The 17,500-nt window shown below is 48.1% G+C and overlaps 1 protein-coding gene and 2 long non-coding RNA genes across 7 annotated transcripts in view; 2 read left to right on the top strand and 1 right to left on the bottom strand.

Annotated features, from left to right (window-relative positions):
• The window catches only part of LOC135244836 (uncharacterized), a 37,192-nt gene extending 22,100 nt beyond the window's left edge, over nt 1–15,092 (top strand). Inside the window, exons 2-3 of the long non-coding RNA XR_010327068.1 lie at nt 9,397–9,467; nt 14,663–15,092. This is a non-coding gene — a long non-coding RNA (uncharacterized LOC135244836). The remainder of the gene's footprint in view (nt 1–9,396; nt 9,468–14,662) is intronic.
• LOC135244831 (KH domain-containing RNA-binding protein QKI) overlaps nt 1–17,500 on the bottom strand; it is a 98,027-nt gene that overhangs the window by 14,768 nt on the left and 65,759 nt on the right. The gene's annotated exons all lie outside the window — the stretch shown is intronic.
• Nucleotides 15,653–17,500, top strand: part of LOC135244835 (uncharacterized) — a 12,129-nt gene continuing 10,281 nt past the window's right edge. Inside the window, exon 1 of the long non-coding RNA XR_010327067.1 lies at nt 15,653–16,429. This is a non-coding gene — a long non-coding RNA (uncharacterized LOC135244835). The remainder of the gene's footprint in view (nt 16,430–17,500) is intronic.

Raw genomic sequence — 17,500 nt, forward strand, 5'->3', positions numbered from 1 at the left:
AACGAAATCGCGGTTTATTTAGGCCGCTGTGCATAATTGAATCCGGTGGTTTCCTGGAAGGAGAATACGGTTCGCTGGTTCGCTGGTTCGCCGGCTCGCGGCGGCGAGGGCGAGAGCGATCGCAGCCGAAGCGAAAAAAGAGACGGCGGCAGACCCGGTAACGAGCGACGGAGAAAATACGGTAATCAGCCGCGTTAAGAGGAGGAGGAGGAGGAGGAGGAGGAGGAGGAGGAATCCGGCCTGGAAATCAGACGCTTGGCCTCGAGCTGCGCGTTGAGAAGACGGGCCATTAACCGGCCCTTTCCTGCGGCCTCTCTCCTCCGCGCCGCGCCTGTCGGCAGCGCGGTAAAGCGTCCAGCGTTAATTCAGCTCTAACAGACTCTGCGTACGGGTCCAGCAGGGACCGCGTGTATATTTTGCGTAACTCGATTAATTGACACTGAACATTTCACTCTGTGGGAGGCGGAGCCTCTCCTGCACTCTCAGGAACTGGCGAAGGTACGGTGGAGGTACGTTTTCGTTCTTTAAGAAAAACTACTCCCCAATGTACAAAAAGGTACTAATAAGTACCTTTTACATGCAAAAAGGGTTCAGATGAAAAGGGTAGAATTTTATGTACCTATAGGGTGGCACCTCAGTGACGGGTTACAGGCTTCCTCAAAGAATGAATGTATTCCTGAAGCAACTTTAGACAAAAACGGTAGTTACTTAAACACAACAGACCAAAATCCCACAAGCTTTAATGCAGCCTGTATCTTTAAACCGATCTCGTTCTCAGCCAGCTGGCTGGATTAAGACACTAAAAGCAGTGGAATTAGATTACAAAAGCTACAACCGATACAGCAGCTCTGTGAATATTTTTTTTAAACGTTGGCTTTGTATTGATTTTGTTTCATCCGACGCTCCCCGGAGTCTCTCTCTAAAACGCTTAAAATTCTATTTGTGAAATGCATACCTAATTACACCTTTAACATTTCTCACAATTAATACCGTCCTTTATGGAATTTGCGGGATTCAATAAGCAATATTTTTAAATGGGACCCACCGCACGGTGTGTTTCTGGCTTTTCACAAGACAAATTTATACATTGTTTTGGACAGCTGACAAAACGCTTTCCTTGGGTTATTTATTGCTGCCCTCATACCGAGCAGACAGGCAGGGAAATGTATTATAGCTGACAGCAGACATGGAGGCCCGATGCCTCTAAGAGCAAGACAGTGGCCAGCAGCTGTAATTCCAGTTTGTTTTCCTCCGCACAACCCTTCCGTACCAACTGGTAAGCTCACCAGAGACAGCACCGCAGTAATATTGGTTTATGAGTCTAAAATGGATTTTAATCCAATATATATGTTAATGCTCTGGCGCACCTCTCTACTAATTGGTCATCTAATTAGATAAACACTCGTTAAATATGCATGTGCAAATAAACACACCGTTCAGCCAGGGCTCAGCGGAGTTGCTATGGAGATAAAGACATAACTGGGGTGTGCGAGTGGGACAACGTTTGCGGCGTTGCAAAGACTGCAGTCGTTTTGACAAGCATACAGTGTGAAACAAAAACAATCATCCATATGTATCAGTATTAAGTGCAGCAGCACACTGAGTATTCATCCGGTCGCATTAAACTTAAGAGTGCAGCTCTGGGCACCACACTACAAGAAAGATATGGAAGCTCTGGGAAAAAGTACAAAGAAGGGCAACCAAATTGGTCCCTGGTGTGAAATGTAAAAGGGACAAAGAAAGATTATGAAATCTCTTGTGAGCCATGAAATGTATTTCAGGTTGGGTTCTGTTAGTAGAACAAGGCAGCATAGGTGGCTATTTGAAGGTCAGGTCTCCACTTTATATCAGGAAACTGTCAATGTCTGGAACAGCTTTGCCACTACACTACAAGTCATGGGGTACCTGTCTAACTTTGCCACCATTTGCCAGCTGTTGGATCACTGATGGTCGTCTGACTCAGGCTAAGTGATCACATCCAACTGTTAACCAAGGCTCTGTATTTCACGACTGACATCACCACTGCCTCGCCGGGGATGGCCTGACTGTGGAATTTCTCCTTTTGAGGAGCCAGGCCAGCTCTAATTGGTGGGATTGTGCATTGGGGCGGAGCTAGCCTCAGAGGTTGCTAAACTCAGAGTTTAGTTATGAGCTGTCCTTTGGTGCCACTGGGCAGCAATTTGTGTTGTTGTTTTTTTTTTTTCCCCCATGTGGGACAGAGTTGGGAAACAAACGCAGGTCTTTGTACACCCAAATGCCCTTGGATCAGCGTAGGCCGTTTTAATTACCAACGCTTCCTGGATAAATGAGGAAACTCCACTCTCTTTTGTTTTTGGTTCATATACGCTGAGGGCAAAGGGGTAAATTTAGCACACGGGCTATTTTTGGATCATCTTTGGGCGTGCGAAATTCCTTTCCTGTGTGTGTGTTTGTGTTTGTGCATGTGCGTGTGAGTTTGAGTGTGCGTGTGTGAGTGTGTGTGCGTGTATGTGCGCTGGAATGTGGGTGTGAGTTCAAGGTCACTGTAGGCCACGAAGTGGAAAGCAGGGGAAGGCATCCACCCCTGGCGTCCAGGAGAGCTCCCTGTTCTGTTTTCGGTACGTCGAGCACTAACGGGCTTAACAAAGATAAACAGGAGGTGTTCTCAGGCCAGGGGGATTCTGGATGAGCGAAGCATGCTAATTAGCACAGTTTCATCAGCCGCTATCACAAGTTGGCTATTTAACAAGGTTATTTTTATTATTATTATTATTATTATTATTATTGTGTATTTGCCGAGTGGATGGTCTTAGAAGCAGTCACCTGCAGACTAAGCTGAGTGGCTGAGAAGAAAACGCTGGTCCCGTGTTTTTGAGCGCGAGGGAAAACACGCAGCACGCCGGGTTTCGGGTCCCCACGGGGATGGGCCGGTGTCCGGATACCGCGTGTGAGGTCGTCCGGCATTGTCCCGGCGCCGAGGGCGACCCGAACCGCGCGGGGTGCTACGGGGTGAAGGGAGACCGCTGTGTGGCATGAGGGATCGCTTTCTAAAAAACACACACCGCGCGTTCCTTTCATGAGAACGCGGAGGCGTTTCTGCCTCCAAACGCGCTTACTTTCTGAGAGCCAAGCTCTCAGCAGCTTCACCCCCCCCCCCATGCACAACGGACAGACAGACAAATACACACACACACGCACAGCAGACACACACACGTATGCAGACCCATGTGCGTGCACAAACACACACTAACACATACACACACATACATTTACATACAAACACACACACACACACACACACACAGGCACACACGCAATTACACACAAACATATGCACACAGACACAGTCACACACAAACACACACTTACACATATACACACGATTATACACAAACACACACTAAATTTACATATACAAAATAATCACACTTCATGGATCAGAAGTTTCCAATACAAAAAAAAAAACCTAATCCTGTCGAGTCCGACCACTAGCAGAACTATGAACAGTTCAGAACGACACACAACAAGCATCTCAGTCTCCCTCTCTGGAAATTGGAATGAGCTTTTCCAAAGCAGAATTTTTTCCAAATCCACGGGAGGGTGTTGGGGGGGGGGGGGGGGGGACTGTTTTGCGAGCCACATTTTCTCCACACTGTGTTGCTCCGGGAAGATAAATCGGCGCCATTATTCCATCCGGGCAACGCGGCGTCCTTATCTCCTTAAAAGCCAGCCCTCAGCTCACATTATATGCAGAAATGGCTGCGGTGTGTCACTTGACAAATCCGTGGGTCACAAAGTTAAAGACGCGCTGGGGAAAATAGCTCACCGACATCTCTTAACATTTTCTAATCTCCTAACGGTTTGTTGTTCTAAACCTTTCATTCTCTCGCTCTATCCCTGTCTCTCTTTCTCTCTCCCCCCTCGCGCTCCTGCCCTCTCCCTCTCTCTCTCTCTCTCTAATTTGAACAGATATCAGAAGATTTGCTCTGGGGAAAAGCGTTTCCCTTATTTTTTTACTTTACTTTAACATCTCCATTCAAATTCATGATTTGCCGAAAATGAATTTTTAAAAAGGCCGGCTCACGCCGGCTCGCGAGCGCTGGACACACATCTCACAAGCACAATAACCGTCACATTACCCGCACCTTACCCTGCTGTTGGGGAAATAGCCCAGCGATTCAATCTTCGCAATTGTATTTCTTCCATATTTTATGACCCGTTTATTCGACTACCTTTTAACAGATGCAATTGTGGCTGAAGTGCGTAAATCAAATCTACCGCTGCTCCCGTGCCGTTGCCCCAAATCCAAACAAGAAGGTCTTGACAAGTGGATATTTTTCTACAGATGGCTACTTAACGTCAAAACAGACTGTGCTGAACCTAGTATGCTTTATAGGCAGTGTTGCACACTTTGTAAACAGAGAGCGTGCTTATCAACGTGTAATAGAGCACGATGCTGTACTGAACACAGAAAATACTGAACGCTGTGTCGACACAGACTGTGCTGAACACTGTGTCAACACACTGGCGGTCTTGATGTCACTCTGTTGGTCAGTGGTAACCAAACTGGGGTCCATAGACCACTGGGGGCCTACTTAAGCCCCATAGGGGGGTTTCAGCAAAATTGAATTTTTTTAATTGAATAGGAACCTTAAAAAACCTGGCAACTCATTTTAGTCTCTTCTAGGGGACATGAGTTTCTGGTCTTCATCTCAAGAACCATATCTCCTTCTATGCTGAAATCTACAGGGACATTCAATACAAAATAAAAAAATTAATAGAAAAAACGTTTGGCAACCCCTGCAGCAGTAGTACTGAGCACGGCCTAAACATTCTGACAGCACAAGACCCTGCTGCCTCAACACCGTGTCGGACACAAACTCTTAGCGCTCAGACTTCTCTGAACCGACAGACACCCAAGGTGCAGGCGAGCTCTATCACGAATGTAGGCTTCAAGGCAGACCGCCTTCCTCTCCCTCAGACCTCAAAGCCTTGCTGCTGGGATGAGAGTAAGTGTGCCAAGTGCTGTCTCAGGGAGATCCTCCAATCTGATGTCTCAATCAAGATTCAAGATGGTTGTGGATCATGTTGGACTGTTGAGGTACTGTAACTCCTAAGGCTGCAATGGGCACAGTAATAGAAAGTGGCCGAGTTGTACTGTATGAAACATTTCATTTTTAAATCCGATTAAACTGATTCAAACAAGACAAATGGTAAATTCAAAGGCAACTGCCCCCAGTTAAAGTCTACTATATTATTCTAGCCATTGGCATAGTTCTGGCGTGAAAAAACAACGTTTTAATTGTTTTTTTGCAGTGCTGAGAATTTAATTACGTTGACTGAAACCACAACCTCTAAAAAGCAGGAGTAACATCACATGACACAGTATGAATGACACAGAAAAGTCAAGCGCTGCATTAAGAGTAAGTAATGGACTTTGAAAAGGGACGTGCTGTTAGCCAGAGGTGCGTGTTACGAGGATATTTCTCCCCGAAGTTCCCAGGAGGACCATGTTCTAAGATACGCCGTCGGAGTCAAAGCAAAGTACCCCAGACGGAACAAACTACCCCGAGCGACTGTGGCACCCGCGATCCCATTCCCATACCTTTTTTTCAAAAGAGCGCTTTTTTTTTTTTTTTTTTTTGTTTTGCAAAGATTAATCGAAAGTTTGGTGTGCCCCCCCCCCCCTCCCCCCCAGGAGAGAGCTGCCGGGAGAATGAAGACAGATGGCCCCCGAGCTCCCCAGCCCTTTAAAAACAGGGGAATTAGGCGCCCAATTGAGGCCCTTTCTCTGAACGGGACAAACATGTCAGCCCCGCAGCCCGGACCCCTTTGATGACCTGATCCTCAGAGGGCTGAGAGCGTTGCCAGGGAGACGCGATTCTCCCTGTTTGCCCTCGTCCCTGTGTGGCAGGGGGAGGGGGGGGGCGGGGGATTGTGGGGTTCAGAGGGGGTGTCACCCAAATCCCAAGCGGGCATTATCTAACAGCGCTGGCCAGGCACACGGGAACATTCTTCCAGTGCTGCGGCTGGGGGGCAGTGTTGGGGAATTTCTTTCCCCCTTTTATCTCACTTGCTGGATTTCTGGGGGTTTTATTTATTTATTTATTTATTTATTTATTTATTTATTTAATTAACGTCTATTTATGCAGGGGGATTTCAGGGTAGGTCAAATTGTCAAATGTATTTGAAAAATTATGTTTTTATTTAGTAATTTAAAACTTTGGTGAATTCAGAATCGACAGATTTTTACCTTGTAACGGAAATTACTATAAATGCATAAGTAGTACAGGAAATTGTCCATTGTGCTGGGGGGGGGGGCGTGGGGGCAGGGCAGACCCAGGACCCACCCGCACACACATCCCACAGAGAGAGAGACTGCTACAGTACAGCTTCCTGTGAACGTCCAACAAGTGGGAAAGTGTGTGTGTAAGAGAGAGAGAGAGAGAGAGAGAAACGAAAGAGAATGAGAGATCTGAATCAGACAGTTCTTCCAGGATAAAGACAGGGGTGAGAGAAAAAAGTGAAAGGAGCAGAGAGAGAGAGAGAGAGAGAGAGCAAGAGAGAGGGAGAGATGAATCAGTCACTTCTTCCATGACTGAGAGAAGTGAAAGAGAAAAAGAGAGAGAGAGAGAGAGAGAGCTGAGCTCCAGCAGTGTGTGTGAAGCGGCATGGGGGTGGGGTGGGGGGGGGGGTAGATCAGGCCGCAGGGAACATTAGCCCCGCTCAGGATTTCCACACTCCAGTCGCACACAAAGGGCCCCTTTGATGCTCTCGCAGCCTCAAAGCCCCGGAAGGCCGCTGGGTCATGTGACCGCCGGACGGCTCTCTGGTGTCCGTACGAACATCGCGGCCGCGCACCGCGGGCGCACACGCACACGCACACGCACACGCACACAGCACACGCGCACGCACAGGCACACGCACACGCACACGTATGTAACATGCACACGCACACGTATGTAACATGCACACGCACAGGCACAGGCACACGCACGCGCACGCACACGCACACGCACACGCACACGCACACGCACACACACACGCACACACACACGCACACGTATGTAACACGCACACGCACAGGCACAGGCACACGCACACGCACACGTATGTAACACGCACACGCACACGCACACGCACACGCACACGCACACGCGTGTCTGGACCTAATCAAACTCTTCACGTCCTTCAACTCCCTTGTAAAGCATTGCCTTTCCTATCTGAGTCGCGCATATCAGCGCTCCTCCTGTCAGCGTCAAGCATCCGTTCAGTCATAATGCCCCCCCACCCCCTCATTCTGCGCTACACTTCCGCTGAGAGAAAAAACACACAGGTAGAAAGGTGACCGCCAGGACCACAAACATCACTTCTACAGCAATTACAGGTTCTACACATGAAGCTTAATGCTGCTTCAACGACTTTGGTTTCTATGATTCACTAGTACTATCACCATAACTGCTACTGCTACTATTTTCAGCACCGCTGTCCGCGCTGATGCTACCGCTGTTGCTAAAACAACAAAAAATGCTGCTAAATGTATGACCTCTGTCAACACCACGGCTAATAGCTATGAGGCTACTACTGCTAATTACCAAAGCAGTAGGTGAAGCAGTACCTCTGCCGAAACAGTCTGCTAACAGGCGTCTGGAACACCTGAAAGAGGGGTACTGCTTATCACACCGCCGCAGAAATCGTAAATCCACAGGAAACGCTCCCTCTCTCTCTCGTGCCCAATAGCGCCGCGTAGCCCGGGGCCCGCACCGCGGCAGGCATCACAACATCGCCTACGCCGCAGCAGCGTTGCGAGGCAGCTGTAAACCACGGTCAGCCATTACGGCTCAGGGGAGATTACAGTCCCCGCTGGGATTCGAGCCGTCCTCTAACGCTGGAGCGCTCGGGGTGGGGGGGGGGGGAAAAAAGCACCGGGAAAAAAAAAGCTTCTCCGTTGTCCATTTGGGCTAAAAAAAAAAAAAAAAAACGAGGCGCTTCCTTGCTGGGCCCACACCCCCTGCTCCCCCTCCCGCCCGCCCGCCCGCCCGCCCGGACGCACACACGCACGAGTGAGCGAGCGAGCAAGTGAGCGAGTGCACACACACAAACAAGCGAGCTGGAGAGAGCGAAAAAAAAAAAAAACATGTCATGCAAGAGGAAGCCCGTTGTGCTGCGGAAAAGAACAGATGGGAACTCGCGCAGACTGTCGGGGGCTTCGCTCTTTTTTCTCTCCCTCCCTCCTTTTCCCATCTTCCCCTCTTTCCTCCGCCAATCCTCCGCGTCCTGTTTCTGATTGATTCTCACAACAAATCACGACGGCGTCACTTTATTTCCCCATTTCTCCTGGCGGGGCGCGTGGCGATAGCGTTCACCTGGGTGGGGGGGTGGGGGTGAATAAGGGGGTAACGGTGCGGCAAGGCAGAAAGGAACAGAACCCCCCCCTCCCCCCCCCCAAAACCACCACCTCCACCCTCCACCTCACTCCCCGGGCCCAATCCGGTAGATACGGACAGCGGATACGCTGCTCGCGATCCAACAGACCCGCAGCACGAGCGCGATCGCCGGGCGTAAAAAGACCGACGCGGGCACGTCCTTGGTGCCCGCGCTCCGCTCGCCCGTGCGCTGCGCCCGTTGGCAACCGCCCCCCCATCCCTCTCCCCCCCCGCCCCCCCGACCTTGGGCCGCTCCCAGAGGTCGTCCGGCCCCTCGTTCGACGGTCTCTCCATGCCAGCTGTCAGGGGCGGCGTGATGGAGTAGGGCCCGGCGAATTTCAGAAAAATGTGATGAATGCGTGGTGCTATGTACAGCTGCCCGCGGCGAGGGGCTGGACGGAAGGCGATAAAATGGAAACTGAAGGGGAGCGATTATTCCACAGCTCCGTTTCACTGTTCCAGACACAACACCCTTCATTCAGGCTTTTAACACATTGCTGCCCCATGCCCAAAATTAGAGAGTCGTTTGGCCAGTGGGGACTTCATTTTGAGATGTTTTGAGATTTCGTATTTTCATGCTGAATATTTTGATTATTCTTGTTTCATTACTTCAGACAGCCTGAGAATGCGTGCAGCTCTATTGAATATTTAAGTGCGCTGTATTCCTGTTAGAATTTACTGTCGGTTTGCTGTGGGTCTCTAGCATACAAATCCTCCTCAGTGTTTATGTGGGCTGTAGTCCTACTCAAAGATGAAGTGTGCTCCATGTCTTCAGGACACATAGTCCTACTCAATGTTCAGGTGTGCCGTGTGCGTCCAGGACACACAGCCCTGCTCAGTGTTTACGTCTGCTGTAGTCCTGTTCTGTGTTTGAGTGTACCACGCTCCTCCAGGAGTCCTATTCAATGTTTTTGTTGTGTTCTGTAGGTCCATAGCTGAAATGGGCCTGCTGCGTCTCCTTGGTGATATTTGTACTTTTGTAATTCTTCAGGGCGCCAGCACTGATGTTCTCCGCTTTTGTGAGCCGCTCTGGATAAAGGGCACCTGCCAAGCAACAGCCATGTAAGTGTTGCTGTAGTCCTGTTCAATGTTCAAATGTGCTGTGGCTCTCCGCTGTTTGTATCCCCAGCTTCACCTGCAAGATAGCGGCTAGCTTGCGCACAGCTCTGCGCATTCTCATACGGGGGACGGGGAGGACGGGGGCGGGGGGGCGGGTCAGGGGACGGGGGGACGGGGGAGGGGGGGAAGCATTGCTTATTGCAGTACCTCAGACAATTAAAAAGCAAAAAAAATAAATAAATTAAATAAAAAACAAACAAATGCAGCAGTTATCATATTAATTAAACCTTTCCCATCTCTCACAACGGGTCACACACAGTAGCCACACGATGAAGGCGGAGAGCAGAGAGTCCGTCCTGTGTCTTCAGGGGGCGACATAGCTCAGGAGGTAAGAGCGGTTGTCTGGCAGTCGGAGGGTTGCCGGTTCGATCCCTCGCCCTGGGGCATGTCGAAGTGTCCCTGAGCAAGACACCTAACCCCTAATTGCTCTGGTGAATGCGAGGCATCAATTGTAAAGCGCTTTGGATAAAAGCGCTGTATAAATGCAGTCCATTTACCATTCAGCATGTTGATCTACGGGCAGTTCGTGCAGACAAAAAAACATCCCGGAAGGAACCTCGCTACGCCGAATAACAGCCCTATTTCCACCTGGCTCGCTTTCCGCACGCGAATCACGCCGGAGCCTTAACAGAAAGAGACACTGGCCCCGGTCCAGGCGGAGGGATACGGTGGAGTCACAGCTAGCCCCCCCGGTCCAGGCGGAGAGGTACGGTGGAGTCATAGCTAGCCCCCCGGTCCAGGCGGAGGGATACGGTGGAGTCACAGCTAGCCCCCTGGTCCAGGCGGAGGGATACGGTGGAGTCACAGCTAGCCCCCTGGTCCAGGCGAGGATACGGAGTCGCTAGCCCGGTCCAGGCGGAGGGATACGGGAGTCGCGCTCCTCCGGTCCAGGCGGAGGGATACGGTGGAGTCACAGCTAGCCCCCCGCCTGTACACGGTAAAGATTACAGAGGAGATCCTGCACTGAGCCCCAAAACAACCTGTACTAAAATCAGGAGCCCCACTAACCACAACCCCCCCCCCCCCCCGTACAGGGTAAACAGTAAAGAGTAGAGCCTGCACTGAGCACCAAAACAACCCGTAATAAAACCAGGAGCCCCTCTAAGCCCCCCCCCGAACCACAACCACACGCAAACAGCAGGAACACCCCCCTAATAACTAAACCACAGGGGGAAGCAGAACTTCAATCTGGGAGTTGCCCCCCCCCCCCCTTCCCCAACTGCTTCAGAAACACCGCCTCCCTGAAACCCAGCACTACAACCATGCCCCCAATAAAAACCCTCCTCCCCTATACGCCGTAGCAAATAAACTCCAAACCCCATCTCCCACCCCACCCCCTTCCAAAACCAGACCACGCCCGTACATTAATCTGAAAGTCATGGAAGTGCAGTTAAATCTGTGAGTAAGTTTAGGATTTGCAGATTCCCTGAGCTGTAACAAGGAATAAATTCCCAGCTTGAGCATTTGTCTGGTTTTTCTGCCTCCATGATGGCACAGCCGTGGCCAGAGGCGTTATGTTTTTGGGTTGTCTGTCCATCCGTCCGTCCATCTGTCCATCTGTCCATCCGTCCGTCTGTCCTGATTCTCGTGAACGCAATATCTCAGGAACGCCTTGAGGGAATTTCCTCTTAATTTGGCACAAACGTCCACTTGGACTCAAGGATGAACTGATTAGATTTTGGTGGTCAAAGGTCAAAGGTCAAGGTCACTGTGACCTCACAAAACACGTTTTTGGCCATAACTCAAGAATTCATACGCTAATTATGACAAAGTTTCACACAAATGTCTAATAGGATAAAATGATGAAGTGATGACATTTTATATCCAAACTGGCTACTGGTTGGCGGAGGCATACAACCGTGAGGCGGTATTTCTAGTTTTAACCTCAAGACAGTTTTTGGTTTCGTTATTCAAGTTACACATGAAATTGAGTTGCAGGTGGCCATTCGTGTTAGTTTTATTAGGAATTCTAGCAATGTTAAACAAATGTGCCGTTTCAATCCTTGCATTCACAACATTCTGAATATGTGTCTAATTTATGAACATTGGGGGTTGTTGCCAGCTAGCTCATGTGTAACATGCCTGGAATGTTTTGCTGCGAATTAAGAACGTGGAACAGTTAAACTGCCCGGAGACTGTTTGGGGAACATTCTCATCGTAACGTTATGCCCGGAACCAAACCGTGATCTAATCGCGGGTCGTTCTGTGGTGAATTATGGGTAAATCGCCTGCATTAACCAGTGAAGATATAATCCTCATATTGTCAAAAGGAAGGCCTTGACTGTGATCTGTTCACGCACAGCATCTTCAATTTTGCAACAAAGACGGAGCCAAATTAGATTGCGAGATGGAAATGACAGCATCGGAAGTTCAAAGCTACAGCAAGCTGAAAAATTCCATTTTTTGGCCTTCTTGGCAGCAGTACGACAATTAAGATTAAAACTACTGCTTGGCTGAAAACTACACATCCTTCATTTCGGGCTCATCAGAGCATTGGACACTAAGATGATAAAAAAAGTTTTAAAAGTACTGGTCTGATTTGAAGTCAGAGGCAAGAGAACGCAAAATTACTCACAAGAGAGAGGAACGAAGTGAACTTACATTATCGAGCTCAAAAGAATGTGCATGTTTCACCATTGGAATTAACTGCATGTGCAGCTGCGTGTGCAGGATGATATGTGTGTAAAGCGCTGTTCTGGCACAGAAGCTAACTGAATGCAAAATGTAGCTTGATATAAAAATCCAATTTAAAAAAAAAAATCCAAAATAGCTTGCCTGTGCACAATGCTGGAGAAACTATCAGGAGGAAAAAGGCAGTTGTGATTCCGCTCTGCAGCTCACCCCGTTCGGAAAACAAAGAAATGTGTGTTTGTCAAGTCTGAGATGTTTCTGGGGATAAGGATATTTCCATGTCGAGTTTGGATAAATAAGCATTTTTTGCGCACGGCTGCGTGCGTGCACGTACTGCAGTGTGAGGCTAAATCCGTGCACGCACGCACGCGGGTGATGAACGGAGGTGCCAGGTGTTCCCCGTATCGCCGAAACTCAGTCATACAGCCCCCACCCAAAAAAAAAAAAAAAAAAAAAAACAGGCCTCCCCCCTCCAAACTGTCTCCGCTGCTGTGCTTCTTCTCGGTAGGTAGGTGAGATGGCATAAAGAAAAAAACAACAACAACAAGAAAAAAGAACTGGCTTCTCCCCTCAAGATAGTGTTTTAACAACAGGAACAGGACTCCAGAGTAGGTATTTTGAGGCAAGCTCTGGCTGCCAGGTCAGGACAGGCAGTCTGTGGCGTTGTCAGGAGGGAAGGTAGGTTTGGGGTGGGGGGGTTGGTGGGCAGGGGGGGCAGCCCATTGTGTTTGCACAGGTTTGGGTGACAAACATTCCCTTGCCCGGCTGGCCTCCGAGATGCTATTTGTGTTGCCTAGGAGGGAGTGTGCTTCCCATTTAAACTCTACTTTATCTCTGGCCTGACAATTAAAGTGGCCTCTATCTGGCTGGATCCTGGGCCAGGAGCCAGCTCGGGCCAGCAGACAGACAGCAGTTTAATTAAAGTAGGCCCTTCAGCGCTGGCCGTTTAGGTCCGTCGTTGGTAGAAACGAGGGGTTTGGGGGGGGGGGGTTACGGGGAGGGGTTTAGGAGACCGTGGGCATTTGCAGTAGCGTTCCGGAAGGTTCCGGAAAATCGACGTCCGTCGGCGGAACAGAATTTTTTTCACCTGCGCTGTTTTGCCGTGGCGTGGCAACACGCGCCCCGCCCCAATCGTTAAACGACAGTTTGGGGTCCGAAGGGTCGACGCGGGAAAGCGTCAAAGGCTTAGCGTCGTTTCCAACGAGACGTTGGACGCGCGCACGCGACACCAGTTCCGGAACCAACCGGAAGGAGAAGGCAACTGTCGTCGTTGTTGCCGCCGGCAACAGGTTTTTTGCAGAGGCACCGTCCATTGTGACGTGATGTCTATTTTAGCTCCGGCGCAAGATCTCGCGGGAGCGTGACGCGCTCCCTTGTTTCCTTTTTCTGTTTCAATTACTTTTAACTTCAACCTTTCTCTGTGGGCCATCACATTTGGAAACAAAATTTAAAAAGAAACCCTTATTCACAGCCAGGATAAAGTGGAAAGTCTTTCATCCCCACTTTAAAGTGATGTGTAATCTACATTTAGCAAAAGAAAGAAAAATTAAGTAGCATTTGAAATGTATCGTGAGTCTGAAAGGCTGAGCACCTTGAAATTATAAAGCTCTCAGAAATGTAGAGCTGCATAAGTGGTTGAATTGTGATATTTTCCTTTTTTTTCCCACAGACTTTACACAGACACAGCATCTGCCTTTCAGATTGAATGTGTTGCTTGAATGCCAAAAGGCCAGATGTGGGGTTGTGATTCAAGAACTTGAATTGTGGCAGCTTTCAATGAAGTTGCACTCCGGAAACAAAGCACTTAACCTGAGCTGCTCCTGCAATCATCCGGTGATTTTAAAGAATGGTATTCAGAACAGCGGCTAAATAAAAGAAAAAAGAAGAAAAAAAACAGGCATGAATTCAGTATAGCCCTTAAAAATCTGACATGGTTTCCGAAGAGACTTATTTTCGTCACTGCCTATGGTTGCAGTGAAACAACGTTTTTTTTTTTGGTATGGAATTACCTTGACCAATCAGGGACAATACTGAAGGTGCTGAGGTTGTTTTGGTCTCCATTGCAGCTTCCAAAGGGATGCAACACACATTCACGCATGCACCCATTCATGCACGTACACACACACACACACACACACCCACACGGCACACACGCAAACACACACACATACGGCACACAAGCAAACACACACACACACGCAAACACAGACACACACACACACATACACACACACACATATACACATACACACACAGCACACGCACACACACACGGCACACACGCAAACACACACACATACAGGCACACACAGCACACATGCACACACACACATAAACACACACACACACACACACAGGCACACGCACACACACACGCGCACACACACACATACAAGCATCAGTGCCCTGCATCTGAATGCAGAATCAGAGGTGTTTGTCTAGGTTTTTGAATCGGTTACAATGCCATTGATGGTAATTGCCCACACTCTACTATTTACATCCCGCAGCCAACGGCGTGAGAAACACAAAAGCCACTGATGACGATGATGATGATGATGATGATGGTGATGCCTGCGGAGGAGGGGCCGTTGCTTGACCCAGCAGATGTGGGACACGCAGCCCAAGAGAAGGGGGGGGGCGTCCGGGCAGCGGCTGCACCCCTGTCAAATATCTGTGTGGGCCTCTCTCTGGAGCCTGAGCCTGAGCCTGGAGTTTTTATATCATCCACCTGCCGTGCACACGCGGCCAGCACAAAGGCTTTCTATAAAACACCCAAAAGGCAGCGAGAGCTCCCCTAATACATTCCTGTCTTATTACGGCTATCCTGCTCATTCTTTCGTTCCCACTTCGCACGGTGGACCACCACTGCTGACAGACAAACTTCTTCAATGTCCGCCCCCTCCCACTCTAAAAATGAAGCCTGTTAACGTGGGGGGGGGGGGGGGGAAGAAATAACACATAAACCCTGGCCCTATGCAACTTTTGTACGTCGCTTTGGATAAAAGCGTCTGCCAAATGAATGTAATGTAAATGTAATGTAACATTCTGCTTTTCTCTTTAAAAAAAAATAAAAAATCTGAACAGAAGAAACAAAAAGAAGAACACTTTCATTCAGCTGCAACAGAAGCTGGAGTTAACGCTAACTATTCATTTAGGATATTATTTAATTTTGTGCTTATCCGTTTTGTCAGCAATGAACCAAAGCGAAAATGATGGTAAACTGTTATGTGTCATTGTAAATATGTACTTAGCTTATACTTTATGGAGTGTTTTACCGATCAAACAGATTGTGTTTTACAATGCATTAAACTGTCCAGTTACACATTTCCAATCTTTAGATTCGCTAGTTTTTGATGTGTCATTTGTACCTCATGTATCACGGAGATAAAACTCTGATAGATTTCACTGATAGATCTGTCCATAGGGGGTTACTGGAGTACTATTTTATAGCCACTGTGTTTGTGTAAAATCTGTAAATGTCACAGTCAGTATTTTGATTAAAAATTCCGGGGGCGTGTTTCCCCGGCGCTTTTTCAACCGTTGGCAGAATTGGGGGGTCAAGTGTCCGTCACAATTCCACCTTCAGATCAATAATTGGGATCTAATTATTGAATATCAATTCTTGAACGTTCGCTGTAATCACACCTACCCCACGCTAGGGGTCGATGTAACGACCTATTCTGTAATGAATATTCACGTTCAATTGTTGCTATTTTTAGTTGCTGGCTTTAACGCGGCGCAGGTAACAGATACAAGTTTGTTTGTCCATGGAAAGATAATGTTACAATCATTTTTAAATAACGTTACAGTTATTTTTCAATGCAAAACCCGTTACAAAAAACAAACAAACAAAACAAAAAAAAAAACGGGTATGCGTTCCACGCAGCAACAGGTGCAGGATTTGATTTAATTTGCCAACGCTGACTTCTGCAAAGAATAACACCGGACGGGTCTTCTGCTAGTAGATACAAATATAACCGATTTTCAACTCTGATAAGCGATTTTTTATAGAGGGAGAGATGCTTGTTTTAGCTTTATTAACGTGGTTTTGTTAATCTCTGTCTAGTGTGGTACCTATGGCTAAGAGAAACTTTCGTCGGATCAAGAACGGGCCTACATGAAGCATTAGGAGACCGGACAGAATCACTGCACAGGCCAAGCAGTAGCCTACTCCGCTTTCCCAGGGATTTTGGGGACGGTTATCAACAGCTTCAATGCCGGAGCAGCCGACATTGAAACACCCCTGCACGAGGCGACGCTTAACAATTGACAAGGTAAGACAAATATTGTTTTTCTATTAACTGCGGTAAATTATACTAGATATTTAAGTGACATTGTCTCCAAATTGCACGTCGCTTGTCGGTAAAAGTTGTGTAAGTCGCTCTGGATAAGAGCGTCTGCTGTATGCCTGTAATGTAATGTAAATAGTCTACCGCAATGTTTTCATGGGAGTAAAGGAGATGGACTACACCCCTTTCGTAACGGATGCTGTGTTCCGATATTCAGTATGCTCACCTGTTGGTATTGTACTAATTCAGGCTGTAATATTTTTACGGTTTTATGGTACCTTTTTATTTTTTCCTTCTTATGGCTTGCTTTGGATGTGGCCCGTATGTTGGGTCTATTTATAATTTGTACTTGTTACTGTGGTTCTTGGTTTTGCATAAATTAGTAATCTTGAACCTGTGATGCATCTTTACCTATTGGTCTGGGAAAGCTGTTTGCCAGTTCGGCCGATATTCCTCATATTAATCGGGTGATCGCACTTCTATTTCTCATTTGTTGTCATTTGCTCCGGAAAAAAATATCTGCTAAATTGATGCACCGTGATGTAAGTACAGTTCACCACAGTTCCACCTATTCACTTTGAGTTAATCCTATCACGTACTACAATACTGCCATATATAATGCAATATCATATTATTCTTTCCACCGTTAGTACTCCAACACCACCACATTCTGTACCCATCTCAATGTTCCATTATTTTACTGCTGAAGCAGCAAGTATCCATGGCCCGCGGGCACGAAATTAACGCTATTCCACCTGGCCGAAGTAGCTGGCTTGTACAGGCTGTTAAAATGTCGCTCAATCTGTATGTAAATTTCGAAAGCGATTATGAAGTTCTTTAGGGGAAGCGAATGGGTACTCAGGTGGCTATCTTTCTGTGAATGGGGTGGGGGGGGATCCTCTCCTCTCCTCACTCCATAGCGTCTGCTGTGATCCCGGGAGTCACACGCGGACAATGGGATGATTAAAACTGCAAGTTCTGACTGTGCTCTCGGTGCTGGACCTGACTGTGTGTTGGGCTCGGGTAATGGGCCTGGGTAAAGGCCAGGGTCGTTTC

This window comes from Anguilla rostrata, chromosome 18 (genome assembly GCF_018555375.3).
Source record: "Anguilla rostrata isolate EN2019 chromosome 18, ASM1855537v3, whole genome shotgun sequence".
NCBI classification, from domain to species: domain Eukaryota; kingdom Metazoa; phylum Chordata; class Actinopteri; order Anguilliformes; family Anguillidae; genus Anguilla; species Anguilla rostrata.